This window comes from Adiantum capillus-veneris, chromosome 8 (genome assembly GCF_014529385.1).
Source record: "Adiantum capillus-veneris isolate H3 chromosome 8, ASM1452938v2, whole genome shotgun sequence".
In the NCBI taxonomy this organism is placed as follows: Eukaryota; Viridiplantae; Streptophyta; class Polypodiopsida; order Polypodiales; family Pteridaceae; genus Adiantum; species Adiantum capillus-veneris.
Genome location: NC_140938.1, coordinates 109,729,330 through 109,746,124, shown reverse-complemented (window position 1 = coordinate 109,746,124; position 16,795 = coordinate 109,729,330).

Genomic DNA, 16,795 nt, shown 5'->3' with positions numbered 1-16,795 from the left:
AGATGACATTATCCACATAGGATGACAAAACCTTCCCTTAAACTAGAGAAGGTACAAATATTTAAAATTTATTGCCACCTTTGTCTTCTTCCTCTTGTTTGTCTTTAACTCCTTCACAATATTTGTTTGCATATCCTCCCCTCAAACCAATGCCCATTCTGTCTCTTGATGCAAAACCATGATTTATTTGATGCTTCATAAAGACATGCAACAACATGCTAGATGTGATTTGAAACCTAAGATAAAAACCAATGATGACAACGGTTTTCCGGATCAACTTGTTGTATGCTTGGTATTACCCCAAGGGACCAAGTGTCTTGTTTAAAGCCTTCTTGAATTCAAATTTTCTTTGAGGCTTTGTGAATCCTCTCTAATGACTTCAAAGGGTTTTGATATTGGCCTCAGGAAGAAAAACTTCTTGATTTGTGAGAGCGAGATGTGCACACTATGTGCATGATGAGCCCCTTAGAAGGGCTTAATAAAACCAATTTATTAAAAAAAAATCTCATGTATTGACGAGTTGTCAGCACCCAAGCTGCTCGATATGGACTTGAATGCTCTAGCATTTATGCCTCAAAATAGCATTGCCAATTCTCAAGATGCTCTCACTAATGAAAAATGGGGCGATGGTGGTGCCTACTAGCACAATGCAACAATGGATGACACCTTTTGATGGAAAGTGGCTGCAGTGCCAAGGGATTGGCATCTTCTTTGTCCTAGATTAGCAGGAGGACTCTCAAATCTCAAGCAAACCTTCCCGAGCAATCACAAAACTGAGCAACATTAGAAAGAGCACCTCATGCTAAAGAGAAACAAAAAGGGGTTGTAGATTTATAAGAATACAATTCAGGGATCTTGAAAGTGCTAAATTTATGTGCTTATGGGGAGTCTTGAAGTCTTTTTAGCAAGCACAAGAGATCGTAAGCAATCAAAACTATTCTTTTTTGTCACTTACATAACAAATACTGGATGAACATATTTTGGCCTAGCATTATATATAGAATTGAACACATATGACATCATTTGGGTGTTTTTAATTAATAAATATGCAATTTAATATCAATTGTGTCAACTATACCACACCAAGGGATGCTTTTCTTAAGGCAATACAACAATCGCCCAAAAATTTGCTTTCTTGGCACATCTTCTTATGTTCGTAGAAAGGTATACTTCATATCAACTCATCTAGTCTATAAATATAAAGAGGCCAAAATGAGCTACCTAGCATAACTCTATTTCATGAAAATCCTATTACAATACACTACATTACTTTTTCATATTCACCCATGTACCTCCTAGTGCTTGAACCATCAGGATGCTTTGTCAAAGTAGCCTCATGGATAAACTCATGTGCCTTTTTAGCCTCGTCGGATAGATCTTTGAGGCCTCTCAGGATTGTCTCTACAATGTTTAAAATTTTGTTGATTCTTCTTCATCTCCTTCTTCTTTCTCATGAATGGTTAAATTTATTTCCTACCACACCTTGATCATCTTGCACTTGTATACACTAACCTTCTCTTCACACTTACAAAGAGATTACCCTCGTCGGGTAAAAAAAGTCTTGAATTACTCACCACATCATGCATATTCATATCATTTCTATAGCATAAAATATCATGATTCTACTTATCTTACTCATATCACTTATGCTCATCTCAATTTGATGAGGGATTACTCTTAATTATCAAGAAATATGCTCATAAAAAGGAATAAAACAATAAAATTTGATAAAGCGAAATAGAATTGTGTAATTGCACTTAGCTTTGGTACATAGTCGTAGACATCCGTATTTCTGAAACATGAATCATGCATCTCGCTCAGATACCGAGCCTTGGATGTCTATGATTGTTTGTTTCCAAGATTGTAGCCATGGCTCTGATACCATGGCACAAACAGGAGCATGTGGTGGCTACAAAATTTAGAAATAACATGTGATGAGTGATAAAAACAATAGATCTACCTGGCAAATTGCATGTGCACACAATTAAGAGCGGTTATGATCTTTGTGTGTGTGTGTGTGTGTGTGTGTGTGTGTTTGAGAGAGAGAGGGAGAGAGAGAGAACGAGAGAGAGAGAGAGAGAGCACAAGAGCAAGTCCTAGAGGAGAGTGCTACATATGCATGGAGAAGAAGAAGAGAAGAGGAACACAGAGCATGGGGTGCAATCTTCCCCCATCATAAGTGTCACAAGACGGGCACCACGTGCCTATAGAAAAGAACAGACTGAACAAACTTTTAGCACTTCAATAACAGCTGAACTGAAAGAGAGAGAGCACGACAGGCGACACGGAGTGGCAAAATTCCACCCCAGAGAGTATTGGCCACAAATCTTGGTGCTCCTTTTGGTATATCTTTATATTGCATCAACATAGTACAAGCAGGTACTCCAGACTTTGTACCTTCTCTAGGAAGCATGCCAGAGAATGAGCCAATGGGGGAAAGGCCCTAGGCCCCAAAGCAGTTTACATGAAAAGCCTTCAAACTCAAAAGCTTTTGGTCCAAAATCAAAGCCAAAAAGTTACCAACGTAATTCACAAAATTCCGTACAACTGCCACGTCAGCACTGTCAGCGCGTTTTGCAAAAATTTGCCATGTCATCACCCAGCAAAAAATTCAGAGCATCCGTACAGCTTCCAAGTTATCATTTTTTGCACAAGTTTTGATGTGTGTGTGTGTGTGGGGGGGTCCTGCTTTATTTTAATTCCTTTATGTCACTCGGGCCCCATCGGACGGGGTCCCCATAAGTTGGTAGGACTTCTTCTTATGTTACTTGTTCTTTTTAGGATTTAGACCCCTCGCCCGGGATCTGCAAGTTGGCTCCATTCCCCCCCTCTTGAAGAAAGTAATCGTCCACGATTACAACATATCTGCAAAACAACTCAAGTTAGCTCAAAAATTTTCGAGGGTCATTCCGAGGGACAATGAATTTGCTCTCTTTTTTTTGTTAAGGAGTTGGCTTCTCCTTTTGGCTCTTTTAATCAAGGAGTGGCTTCTCCTTTTGTCGAGATTGGAACTCTTGATATTCCGGTGTAGTAAAATTAGCCATCACACTTAGATCGCATTGATCTTCCACGGGTATCTTGATGCACTAAACTTACATGCCCAAGCAATCTCATCCAATTAGGAACATTCAACAGATGGCACATTGCAATGCAACACAAATGCTTACATATGCATGTTACAAGACATAGAAACACAAAGCCACCGATGAACACCCCCCCAACAAATAACCATCCAGGTCCGATCCATGAGCTGTTCAACGACTCCCTTATCACTCCTCCCGCAAATAGCCTAAAAAGGTCTGGGCCATGAGATATAGATGCCTTTTACAACTAAATGCCCCCCAGACAGCAGCCTGCGTCGTTTTTGGAGGTACTAAGAGTAACCACTCGTAAATAACCACAAGGGTCCGGGCCATGAGTACAAACAGCACTTTTCAATCATTTAATACTCCCCCCGCAAATAACCACAAGGGTCCGGGCCATGAGTATGAACAAGCATTCTCAAACATCATTTCTCACTACTCCACCCGGAAGTAAAATCACAAATCATTGAAACCAGTATAAAAACCAGAGTCAAACAATTCAAATCGGCACCAAGATAGGTTCAAAATAGATACCATCCATTTCAAACAAAGTTTCAAACAATACTTTCTCAAACAAAGTTCAAAAGTATCTAACTATAAAAACAACTAGATAGTTCATTTTGGGTTTTGTTCAGAAAATCAAACTTTGAGGATAACTGACTTGCCCTTCTGCATCACGATGATGGTTCAGTTCCGAACCTAGAGAGTGGCATCATTCTTGTCATGCCAAGGCATGCCCAAGAGAACGTCACAGTTGCCCAACTTCATAATGTGGAAATTGGATTTTCCATGATAATCTTGGATAATCACTGGAAGAGCACCAAGGAGCGGTACCACTTTCTGAGTTTGCCATGTGGCTAGCTCAGCTTCAATTTCTTCACCCTCTACATCATAATCAAAGTGCATTTGCTTCAAGAATTCAGGATGGATGAAGTATCTGTATCTCTTGGGTCAAAGAAAATTAGGGCTTTCAAACCGTTGACTTTGCCATATGCTCGACACAATTTATTTGTACTCTCAAGGCATATGCCATAGATGTCAGGTACTAATCCAATGGCCGGTTTAGCTCGTTTGGCTGGAGATGGTCTTGGGTTTTTGTCGACCGTTGGTGCGAGCATCGGCTCCGCTAGTCTGTCAGTGCGTTGGGACAACCAAAATAGTTATGTCTTGTTTGAAAGCATCCAAAACCTCGGCATTCTTGTAGTAAGGTATCTCGTTGTTGAGGTGTCAAACGAAGCCTTTGTGGTTGGCTTTCATGAGACTCTCAAGAATTTGTTCTTTGTTGGTGAGAGTTGTGGTTAGTGGCTGGAGGTTCTTCACTGGTAAACTCTAGATTTCCCTTCATCAGGCCAACTGTAGCATGGTACATAAGCTCTTGCATGGTAGAGACTTGCTTGGAAAGACAATATTCCTACAATGGTGATGGTAGTCCAATGGTGTAGCGCTCGCACTGGTCCTCCAAGGAAATGAACTTAAAGAAGAACACCGGAAGGTACACATTGAGAAACCTTTGGTTATAGTCGTCCATGCTTTTGGTGGCAAGCATTTTCAAGTTGCCCCACTTTGCCAAAATCCGGACTTCAAACATAGAAGTCATGTAATTGCGTGCAAAAACTGTCTTGAAATCTTGCCAAGTCCTTGGAGCATGCAATTGTGTCACGATTGAACTCCACCATTGCATAGCATTATCTTTAAGAAATCTTGGATTCTTTTGTATAGTTCCCCAAAGCATAGATGTTGTCGAATTGCTGTAGGAACTCCAATTCTTTCTTCCGATCTTTCACCTCGAGAAAAGTGAAAAATCTGACTATCATGCCGCCATCCTTGAAATCTTGGGTTGGTTAGGCACATATCCTGGGTATGGATAATAAGGGTATCCATATGGGCTCCAACTATTGTGTGGTGGTGGTGGAGGTAGGGGCAATGGCGGTGGAAAAGGTGGTTGCACTGGATCAGGGTCAGATGGTTGCACCATATTCCTGAAGACTCCCTTGATCAGAACAGACGGCTGGGAAGATTGCCGGTTGCAAGCTCTCGTACTTTCTGGTGCCGAAGGAGGAGGCACCACCTGTGGCATCAGAGGGGGTAACATGTAATTCAAAAATTGTTGAAAACTTTGCAGCATCGAAAGATTCTACGGAGGATGCCGTGAAAGAATATCGTGAAGCTCGTTGATAAGAAATTGCAAATATTCTGTTGAATCCATGAACGCTGTGTCTTGGGTTCTTTATGGCTTATCCCCTGTAAGACATGAGCGGTGAAGATGGGAGCGCGCCCAATGCGTGATGAAGTAAGGGTGGGAGAGGCTATTATATTCGGGGTCGGAGCACGAGGATTCTTCAAATAAAAGTCCAACGGGGTCGGAGCACGAGGATTCTTCCAAGAAAACTCCAATAGTTGTAGGACCGGTATACTTTCAGAAAAGCACACGCCTAATGCTCTGTTCTTTTCTATGGGCACCATGTGCCAATAGAAAAGAACAGACTAAACAAACTTTTAGCACTTTAATAACAAATGAACTAAAAGAGAGAGAGCACGACACGCAACACGGTGTAGCAAAATTTTCACCCCAAAGAGTATTGTCCCCAAACCTTGGTGCCCCTTTTGGTATTTCTTTATATTGCATCAACACAGTACAAGCCGATACTCGAGACTCTGTACCTTCTCTAGGAAGCATGCCAGAGAATGAGCCCATGGCCTCATATTTAAAGGACCTAGGTCCCAAAAGTAGTTTACATGAAAAGCCTTCAAACATAAAAGCTTCTGGTCCAAAAGCCATGCCAAAAAGTTGCCAGCATAAATCACGGAATTCCGTACAACTGCCACGTTAGCACTCTTAGTGCGTTTTGTGGAAATTTGCCACATCATCACCCAATGGAAAATCCGAAGCATCCATACAGCTGCCATGTCATCAATTTTTGTGCAAGTCTTGATGTGTGTGGGTCCTGCTTTATTTTAATCCCTTTATGTCACATGGGCCCCATTGGACGGGGTATAAGTTGGTAGGACTTCTTCTTCTGTAACTTGTTCATTTTAGAGTTTAGGCCCCTCGACCGGGATCTGCAAGTTGGCTCCATTCTTCAAGGCTTTGACACGTCATCAGTTTGTGACAGCAAGAGTGAGAATTTTCATCTTTCACTTATTTATTTATATATTTTCTCAATGCTCAAAATGATTGCAAACTATTCATCTAGACATAAATTGTTAGTTGCTCATAACAACTCTTTAATAATAGAATATCGATAAACTTGCTATCCTTTTGCACATTCCATAAGCAAAGCCTTCCTTTTCCATCTATCAGCTATAATGTCAAATTCCACCACATGTATAACTAAGGTCCATAGAAGAGCCACTACATATGATGATGATCAACATGGACTAAGTTGCATGTATGATTAGTGTCACCCACAATATCATCATTAATACTTGGGCTAGCAGCCCTATATCTAACAAGCAGACAAGCACCATGCCATGTTTCCCTTATGCCCATGACATTTTCAATGATCAAATTGCTACCATTGATAATATGGAAGGGCGCCTTGGATGGTGTGGGCCCTAAATCTGTGGGGCTTTAAGCAATGCAAGGTTTCAAGGTGGAAGGCAATAGCAACAACATGGGGGACAAATATGCATGTGAATGCCGCAAAGAGGGTAACACTACAACAAAGAACCTTTGGAAATCACCACAAAGATGAAAGGGGTGTGACTGTAGTTAGAGGAGATTTGCATGTGTTGAAGTTATACATGAGGCATGAATCGCATGTAGAAGGCTACAATTTGAGGTGCCCACTACGGTTGCACTACCATTGTAGTTTGAAGAGACCCAATTCCTTAAGTGCAAAGGAGGCAAGTCATGGGCAAACACGAAAAAAGAGTAGATGCATCATATAGGAGAAGGGTGTGGTGAGGTGAGGATAGGTAGGATTAGGATGAGCTATAGCTATTGAAGTTGCATCATGATGGTGGATTCGACTTGTGTAGAGAGAGAAGCATTCAAAACCATTCATGCTTGTGGAGTCGGGTGTCCACTGGCATGAGAGGAAGTTTTTACATTGGCTCCTACAAATGGAATAGTATATGCATTGATGTTTTCTTTAACATTGCAAATAGAGAAATAGAAGAAAGGGAAGGTGTGTCTGCATATGCATGTAGACCTTAATCATGATGCTCTTAGCTTTGTAGTATGCAGATTGTAACAGCTAAAGAAAGTAAATCCTCATAGTGTAACCATCCTAACAACCAAACTTTAAAGGGAGGATTTGTTTAGTCCCAACAATTCTCCCCTTAAACCTAAGGGTATGGATGACTCAATAACAAACCAAGATAATCTAGACAAAGTGAATTATAGGTCCTCCCCTTGAATAAATAAAGTACAGTGAAAAGACTCCCTACATGAGGTAAGAAAAACCATCGTACAAGGATACATAATCCTAACAACTCTAACTTAAAAGAGCAACTAGCAAACATACTCATAGGTTGGCCCCTATAACAAGAGTAGTTACAATGAGCCAGTTGAGCATGGGAGGGGCTACCTTTTTTCTTCTTCTTCAATGAGTCTGACTTTCTCATTGTCTTTTCCCTGATTTTAACTTTGCCATTGTCTTTGTAGTAGCATCTATAAGGTGCACGATTAGTCTTGCCACAACATGGGCAAGAATTCACTTCGAAGAAATATTTATTTTTATGGATTTTTTTTCTCACAATGCATGCAATCCCTTTTGACATAGGACCTTGAAGAAATGATAAATGCTTGGTTACATTGGGGCTAACTGTACCTTTTGTTGATCTATCTCTTTTCCATGTAATGAGTTGATTACTTCTTTCAAGATTGGGCAAGGGTTTTTTTGCTTCAGCACTGTGAAAATCTTTGCATGCTCCTTTGGCAGGACACTTAAAAAATTACCAGCTTTGCCTTTATTCTCCAAACATCTTAAGAGGTTTTCTCGTTCTTCCATGTTGATTCTGGAGAGGTTTATGGAAAGAAACTTTTGAGTGCTTACCTTTAGCTCCAAAATTCTTCTCTAGTATGGCCTAAGCATGATATGTTAAAGAGGCTTCATTAAGACAATGCACATATGGTTCATCAAGAGAAGTGATGAGTATGTCTAAATCTTGTTCATCCTTGGCTTTGTTAAAGTTGCCTCAGGTGTAGGTGTATCTTCCTTTTGTGGTTTACACTTAATAACTCCCAAAAAGACTCTTCTTCAAAAGATACTCTAAAAATGATGGATGAGGTGAATGATAAAAGAAATTAGTTTTTGATAACAAGAAGAATTCCATATGCTTGAAATCAGAATACTAGCATCAATAAGCAAGAGGTGAAAGTGGTTTACCTTCAAAAGCTGCCAAGTTTTCCAATTGCCTTGTAAATCTTGTGGTAGATAAGACAATTGAAGCTTCCAAATGACTTAAGCCATATGGTGGAAATCCTTGAAAATAATTCCTTGCAATGCTCCTTGAAAAAAAAATCTCTACGAGTTGAGATCTTGATTTAATGTAACTCCCACTTTATATGTGTTCTCTATGCGTATTGCCATTGCGATGGCTGACTGCATATAGTTGCTTCGAGATTTAATGAATTCTCCCAGTGAGATTGATAGATCATGAGACTTAAAATAATGAATTAATACCCATGGGCAACCTCTCAGCCAAAAGATTTTGAATTAAGTAGATGTGTAATGAGAATGGACCAAACATATATGGTTTATTGTTTAACTATCTACAAGGCAGTAAAATGTAGGTTGTTGAACACGCAGTGATAGAATGTAAATAACTACAAGACTAGAAAAATTGGGTCTCTTAGGGAGAAGTTATTTGGGTACACAATGATGATAAAATTGAGTGAAAAGATTGGCAAGCATGCAAAAGGACAGGCGGGTTTCTATCAACATCATAGCTTCATTGATCATCTTGTCACTCTTCCTGCTTTCATGGAGGAAACCGTGTTAAAAGGTAGGCAATTGTATTGTTTCTTAGTGGAATTCAAGAAATCCTTTGATATGGTTTCACGTAACAATTTTTGGAGAAGTATGGAAGATTTTCAAGTACCAAGTGAGTTCATGCTTGCAATTTCTCACATCTACAAGAAGGTGATATGCAATTGTGCATCAAAAGAGGAAGTTTGGAAATGTTTGCAAGCACTATTGGGGTTCAATAAGGAGGCTCATTTTCAACAAATCTTTTTGGACTATGCATTGATCAATTGGAGAAAATTGAAGAGGTTAGTATCTGCAATGCAGTAATTATGCTTTTGTTGTATGTGGATGATGTAATACATCTAGCACATACTTTAGAGGATGCAGCAAAGCTAATGGTTTTCCTTGAGAACTTTTCCTTGCATAGTCGGCTGATTGTGAATAAATCCAAAACAAAGGTTATGCTTGCACCATGAAAGCCAACCATAAGAAGAAGCCATGCATTGTGTACACCAACAAGGCAATTGAAGTGGCTGAGAGCTTGGGTGACTTGGCCTTGAGGTTCTAGCCATCACAAGTGGTACGAATGTGCTATGCACCATTTGGAAGTTGTGAAGAGAAAGTATTATGCATTTGAGAACATGTGTAATGCGGGGGATTTATAGTGTTGGGTTCTCAAGAAGTACCTTTTCGACACGTTGGTGACACTAGTTCTTCTTTATGGAGTTGAATTGTGGGGCGACAACATCGTAAAGTCTACTTGGAAAGATTTTTGAGAATGGCCAAAAGTACTTAACTACAAACTTTTTCCAAGCCTTAAGACGCGGCTACCATATATGCTCCTACTTCTTGAGTCCAAATCTTTTCCAATTGAGGTTGTGGGCACAGAGAGGGTTGTGGAGTATATGATAAAGATGCATCGGATCCCCTCACATCAACTTCCTAAAATTGCATGGGAGGCATCACACAATCTTTTCTATAACATCAATGTACTATGGATTGGGAGGAATCCGATGGGTCACCCTTCATACATTACACCAACCCATATTCCCCCCAACCACAAAACCATGTACATTACACCAACCCATATTCCCCCCAACCACAAAACCATGTTCTTCACCAAAGGAGGCACCATGATCACCATTAGATGCTTGAGCCTATCCCCTTATTAGGATACACACTATTGTAGCCATTTGAAACGCTCCCACTCCCTTCAATGCAAGACAGGGCATTGAGGCAATGGAGAAGAGTCACATTTGCTATGCACATTATGTTGTAGTCTACAAGTTTGAGAGTTTGAGCGCCATACACTACCAAGGTGCTCAACGTTTTCTCACATCCGTACTTGCTTCACTCACATTTTCAGCCATGGACTAGACCTAGATAATTTCCTCTCCCAGTCATATCCTTGAGCATCACATCACTTATCAATCCCACACATAGAACATCACATGTATCTTTGATCCCACAAATCATATTTGACCTCTCTCTCTCTCTCTCTCTCTCTCTCTCTCTCTCTCTCTCTCTCTCTCTCTCTCTCACTCACACACACACACACACACACACACACACACACACACACATAATCAATACACCTCCTACAAATGGTGTTGAAGCTCATGGCTACACCTTCAATCTCTCCCTCTCTCTCTCTCTCTCTCTCTCTCTCTCTCTCTCTCTCTCTCTCTCACACACACACACACACACACACACACACACACACACACACACACATAATTAATACACCTCCAACACATGGTATTAGAACCCATGGTTACACCTCAATCATCTCCCTTAAATTTCTTTTTCTCTACTATTCATCCCCTTTTGACTCTTAGGGTTTGGTTCTCAAAACCCTTAAGGTTAAAGTAAGAACCTATTATTAAAGGAGTAATATGGGTGGCTACCAAGCTTGAGCCATCTGGATGTATCACTTTGTGTGCATTATGCAAGAAAATTCTTATCAAGCTCCAAATATCAAATCTTCACATAAGTTTGACCTATTGATTCAATTAGCCCATTACTACAATTTTCTACAATTAGCAACTCTTTATTTCTATCAAAACCAACAAACACTACATAGCTCATTTCTCCCACCTATGTCCTAATGAAAGGGATTTTTCCCAGACAACTCGCGAGGAGTCATATGTCCTCTCTTCTCTCCAAATCCCATATAAATGATCAATTGTATAAGGAGCTAGCATGACTACTATTAAAAAACAAAGTACATTTAGTGTGAATTGCATCTAAAGGGCTTTAAAGTAGGATCGTTTGGAGATCCATCAAGCTCTATTGAGGTAACAATTTGGAAACCTCCAAAGACTTTCTTCTACAACACTAATCAGAGCACACAAAAAATATTCAAAGGTCATCCAGCCTATTGCAACAACTAAGTCCTATTGAAAGGGAATCTTCCCAGACAGTCATGAGGGATCATATGTTCTCTCTTCTCTTCAAATCTCATATAAATGATCAATTGTATAAGGAGCTAGCATGACTATTCTTTTGCGTGTGATGCAACTATAAAAAAAACAAAGTACATATAGTGTGAATAGCATCTAAAGGGCTTTTGAGGAGGATCTTTTGGAGATCCATTAAGATTTATTGAGGTAAAAATTTGGAAACCTCTAAAGAATTTCTTCTAAACACTAATCAGAGCGCAAAAAAACTTCAAAGGTCATTTAGCCTACAACCTTCATTGGCAAATTGGATTTCTCCTATGGTGCTATGCATAAAGTGCAAAGCCTTGTGATTTTTCCCGTACCATGATACATTGGTATTATAAGAAAGCCTCACTACTTGTGATTTCTAGCGATGCATCATAAAGCAAGAGTGTTGCATTCCATATGCCAAACTATTTCTTGATGTATTGCCTCCATCTCAAGCTCAACATTTTTCTTTGAGTCTTTTCAACTTTGTTACTCACCTCCCATGCAATTCTAGGAAGCCAATGTTGAGAGCTTCGGTACATCTTTATCAAGTACTTCACAACTCTCTCCATACCCATAGCCTCAATGTGAAGTGACCTTGGCTCAAGGACAAGGAGCATGTAAGTCTCTATCTTTAATTGGAGAGAGTTTGTAAGAAGATGCTTTCAAACATTTTCAAACTCTTTCCAAGTGGAGGTACTAATGCTACCATCCTTTACTTTGATTACATAAAGAAGTGCAGGCATTACCAAGGTGTCAGATAGAAATTTCTTGGGGATCCTTGCTGACACATGTTTCAAAATGCATAGTAGGCTCTCTTTCTGGCTTCAAGGAAATACATAGCACATTCACACCATTTGTGTTTGATCACATATCCTCAAGACCAAGGGACTCAAAACTTTCTACTCCTTGCTCTTGATTATACACAATTCATGCTTTCTCGTTGTTGAGAGTTTTTCACAAGCATAACCTTTGTCTTTGAGGCATTTACCATGAAACTATTGGGTTTCATTTATCTTTACCAAGGACTTTCAAGCATTGTGACACTCTTTATGAAGCCACCTCTTGTGTGATCTACATTTGTTCACACCTTTGACATGCTTTATGGCAAAGAATTCTTTGGCACAAGAACAAATAACTTTCTTGATATCTGTCCATTTAGTTTCCAATGGTGCCTCATGTTGAAGCTTTGTCATTTATAACTTTTGCTCAACCATTTCAATATACATATGTGCTCGTTTAAAATCCATAGAAAGAGACAATATTTCTTCTCTTTGGGTTTTCAAGCTTGGTTGTTTTCCCACATGTAAGGTCAATACATAAGGTTCGATGGTCTAAGTTTGGCCCTATGGCCAATCAAAAAACTCTTTGTGCAAAACATGATGGCTTCAGAGTGTAGCATATAGTCAATCACAATATCCCCATTGTGTTTTTTCTACAAGTAAAATCCATTGGTTCCACTCTATAAATGTGCAGCAGCAACGAGCATGCCCATACTATTGCACATGTGTAAAAAGTGATCTGACTCTTTCTCATCCATTGAAGTATGATCATACGAGTGAACTTCCTCCAATTCCCTTGAAATGTATGGTATATCAAAACGTTGTGCATCATGTTGCAATGTTTTCGTGCGGGCTTTCATGTCCCCAAAGACAATAGCATTCCCTTTGCAACGTCCTCCTCTAAATAAACAAATGGGTGATCTCTATGTATGCAATATAAAAGAGGGCATCATGATGAGGAATGTGGTCTGAGGTTCGCCACTTCAATAAAGAAAGCCAAAAACTTGTTGTCGGATGTTTCAAAAGGTAGTACTTCTCTTTCAATTTTTATGTAGAAGTGACATTTTATACTAAAAAGTTCCATGCAAGAGATAACACTCTAAGAGACTGTGGACGGAGAAGGGAGATGACTTCCAACTTTCTCTAATGGGTACTCTAAATGTGCCTTTATGCCAAGGCAGTAGGACTAGGACTTTTGATTGGGAAATTATGGCATCCTATCTTTATGTTGCCTAAATTTGATAGAAATTTATGTATGTAGCAAGTGTAGCTTGAAAGATCTTCAGTGTGTACACACTCAACTACACTTGATAATTACATGTATCGTCTAGTATGTGCTCAATATGTAAATATATATGCACATTATTGTACCCTTTAGCGTGAGCATGTTGGTAAATAATCCTATGGGTCTTGATCTCCAAAAATCATTGTGTGGTAATCCATTCCTACTAGAAATCACCTATGATCAAGGGTATCACAATTAAGCCCAAATTATCTCCGATCAACTAAGGCCACAAACCTTCAAAGTGTGTTTCTCTTGCTTCTCTCTCTCTCTCTCTCTCTCTCTCTCTCTCTCTCTCTCTCTCTCTCTCTCTCTCTCTCTCTCTCTCTTCGTGTAGGGACGGAGACTAGTTGGGGCACGACGTAGGGGGGAGGGAGTGGGTAAGCAAGGAGCTCCTTGCTCAGGAGAAAGGCCAATTGTATGCACTATGCTAGATAAGACCAAGAAAAATATTATTATTGAAAATAGTTAGATCTATTTGAGAGGTATAAATTGTTTTGTATTTGAAGACTGCGATCTTATGCAACAAAATGCACGTCGCAACAAGGGATTTGACGATAAAAATAAGAAAAAATACGACATGTCTCATCAATAAAAAATGAAAATCACAAGCATTGTGTATGGCTGAAAATTATGACATCAAATGAGCACTAAATTTTGTAGCCGGTTGCTACACTAAAATCAATCAAATGTTCTCGGGGGACTAGATACTTGCTAGAAGAAGCTACTCATCAAAATATAAGCAGTCCCTTTAGCAATGGACATAATCTTGCACCTTTGAGATCAATGGGGTTCATTTTGTGCATAATCCAAATGTCTCCTCTAGAGTATGTGAAGATTCATACGGACATGAGGAGGAATTGTCTAGAGCATAATAAAAGAATTCAGCTCGTCCAATACCATGCTGATTTTTCTCGCTATTTGCGTGTGAAGTAGAGGACCACCATGGCCCACCAAAGTCATGCCAGGAGGCCCCAATACATTGCAACCAAAAGAGAACATTGCAAACATTCATAAGCCCGAGTTAGAGGTACCAAGAAGGGAGAGTGTAGAGGTATCGAGAGCACACAGATTTTTGAAGGCACCCTTTCCACCTTTATTCTTCTTTCTTTTCCAATTGGTGACTTGCATTACATGTTTTGGATCATTTGTTGGAGCTTTTGAACCTACACAAGGATTATTTCCTTGCCATTCTTGCTCAAATTTTAGAGGAAGATGATATTATCATTAACCCTAGTATATTTCCATGAGTTAGAAAGAGATTTTGTTGATCCAATGTGGATGAAACATATACAATGATGTAGCCATGTATGAATGAACATTGCATAGCAAGGAGGTGGGTGAAACAGATACAATGATGTAGCCATGTATGAAGGAACATTGCATAGCAAGGAGGTGGTTAAGATTTCATGCATTTGTTGTGTGGGAAAATAGATATGTCGAACGTGCTCATGGGGGTTGCAAGGGAGGCGGCAAGGACTCACATGTGTAATTTTGAAAAATAAAGTGTACCATAGGAATTCAAAATAAGGGGGGTTTTATCTTACAATTTTTTTAAAAACTAATAGGATACATTTACAAAAGCGGTTTCTGTATTGCATTTTGTAAAAAGTTTGTTTCTTAAGAAAAAAAGGTGTTTATTACCCTTTGAATGCACATGATATATATGATTTCCTATAGGTGAACCCCCTAGGGCAAGGATTCCTCCGCTAGGTAATATTTGAAGGACCTAAAGCTTCCTACTACGATTTCCTTACTAACCTTTTTGCTCTACATGACAAACACTACAGTGGCTTTATCACTCTTCCTTTCAAACATTGCAACACAATATTTCTTGTTTGATCACTCTTCCCTATACCCCCTCAAGTTCCATCCTTTCGGCCATTTTTTATAAGCTTGGAAGCCCTCAAGCTTTCTTAATTTTCTAAGAAACCTTCAAGCTATTAATAATCAAGAATGAGTATTCTTATGGCTCTACAAAAAATAAATTGCCTAGAATGAATAGACAAAGGAAACCACCAAGGACATGCCAAAGACTAAATGAATGCAAGAGAAAAGTGGGATACATACGACCTTTCTTATATAGGTGGGAAGAAGACTGTTGACTTTCTATAGTCTCAACCTTTCATTTCCAATACCATTTGAGATCTCTCTAAGGTTAAAGTAGTCAATTTATGTATCCTTTTTTCTTGAATATCCCTCTAATGCATGCATTTTCTAATTTTCCCAAATCGTGGGGACCTAATGAGTGCTTGCAAGGTGTTAAGCATCCATGGAAATTACCCTTTGTATAATACTCTTGTACCCATGGAAATGACATCTTATGTATTCATTGAGAAGAAAATAGGCAACCCAAGCGCTTGTACACAAAAATAAAAGGGCTCATCATGATTGAGACCTTTTACTTGTGCACACTTCAACTTCTTCACATTATCCTATGTTACACAGAGGTGTTTAACAATATTTTCTCCAAACATTGGTGCTCCTAGCTCATTGGATGCTCTTGATGGAGTTGTGCAGTTTTTACCACTTCACTGGCAAACTTTACTTGAGGTTCAATGTGTGGGTTCTTTGTGACTGTTTGACCAAGTATGTTTCAACCTCCATTTCCATTGTGTGCTCTCTTGGTTGTGCACGTGCGCGCTTGCAAGAGCTCTCTCTCTCTCTCTCTCTCTCTCTCTCTCTCTCTCTCTCTCTCTCAGCTGTGAGAGAGAGAGAGAGAGAGAGAGAGAGAGAGAGAGAGAGAGACACTATAGAGAAGAGAGACACTAACTATAGTCTCTCTCTCTCTTCTCTATAGTGTCTCTCTCTCTCTCTCTCTCTCTCTCTCAGCTCTGAGAGAGAGAGAGAGACACTAAGTACTCCCAAATCTCCTATGGTCATTGGCTATAAGTTATATATAGAAGGGGTCATGCCAAGGTACCTAAGGCCAGACTACAAGCCAAGTGTAACATCTTTTGTCTCTAGGTCCAGCTAGTAACCACTACTTGGATCAGCATGCCAGCAACCAAGAAGGCATATTTCATAAGCAAAAATAAACACACGACTAACCTCTTTAACTGAAAACCAGTTACCAGACCATGGGGTTTAGCAATAGACAAAACCTCAGAATAAAGAAACAGCAATATCCTCATCGTCGAGCCAGAGTAAACTTCTTTGCAAGTCCACGATTGTGCCATATATCCATTCAATACCATCAGCTACTCAACAGCAAGATGCAACACTCATAACTAGCATACTCAAAATATTAGAAAGAGCTGTGCATACAAACATCAATATGTGATCAAAGCATGACTATTGGACA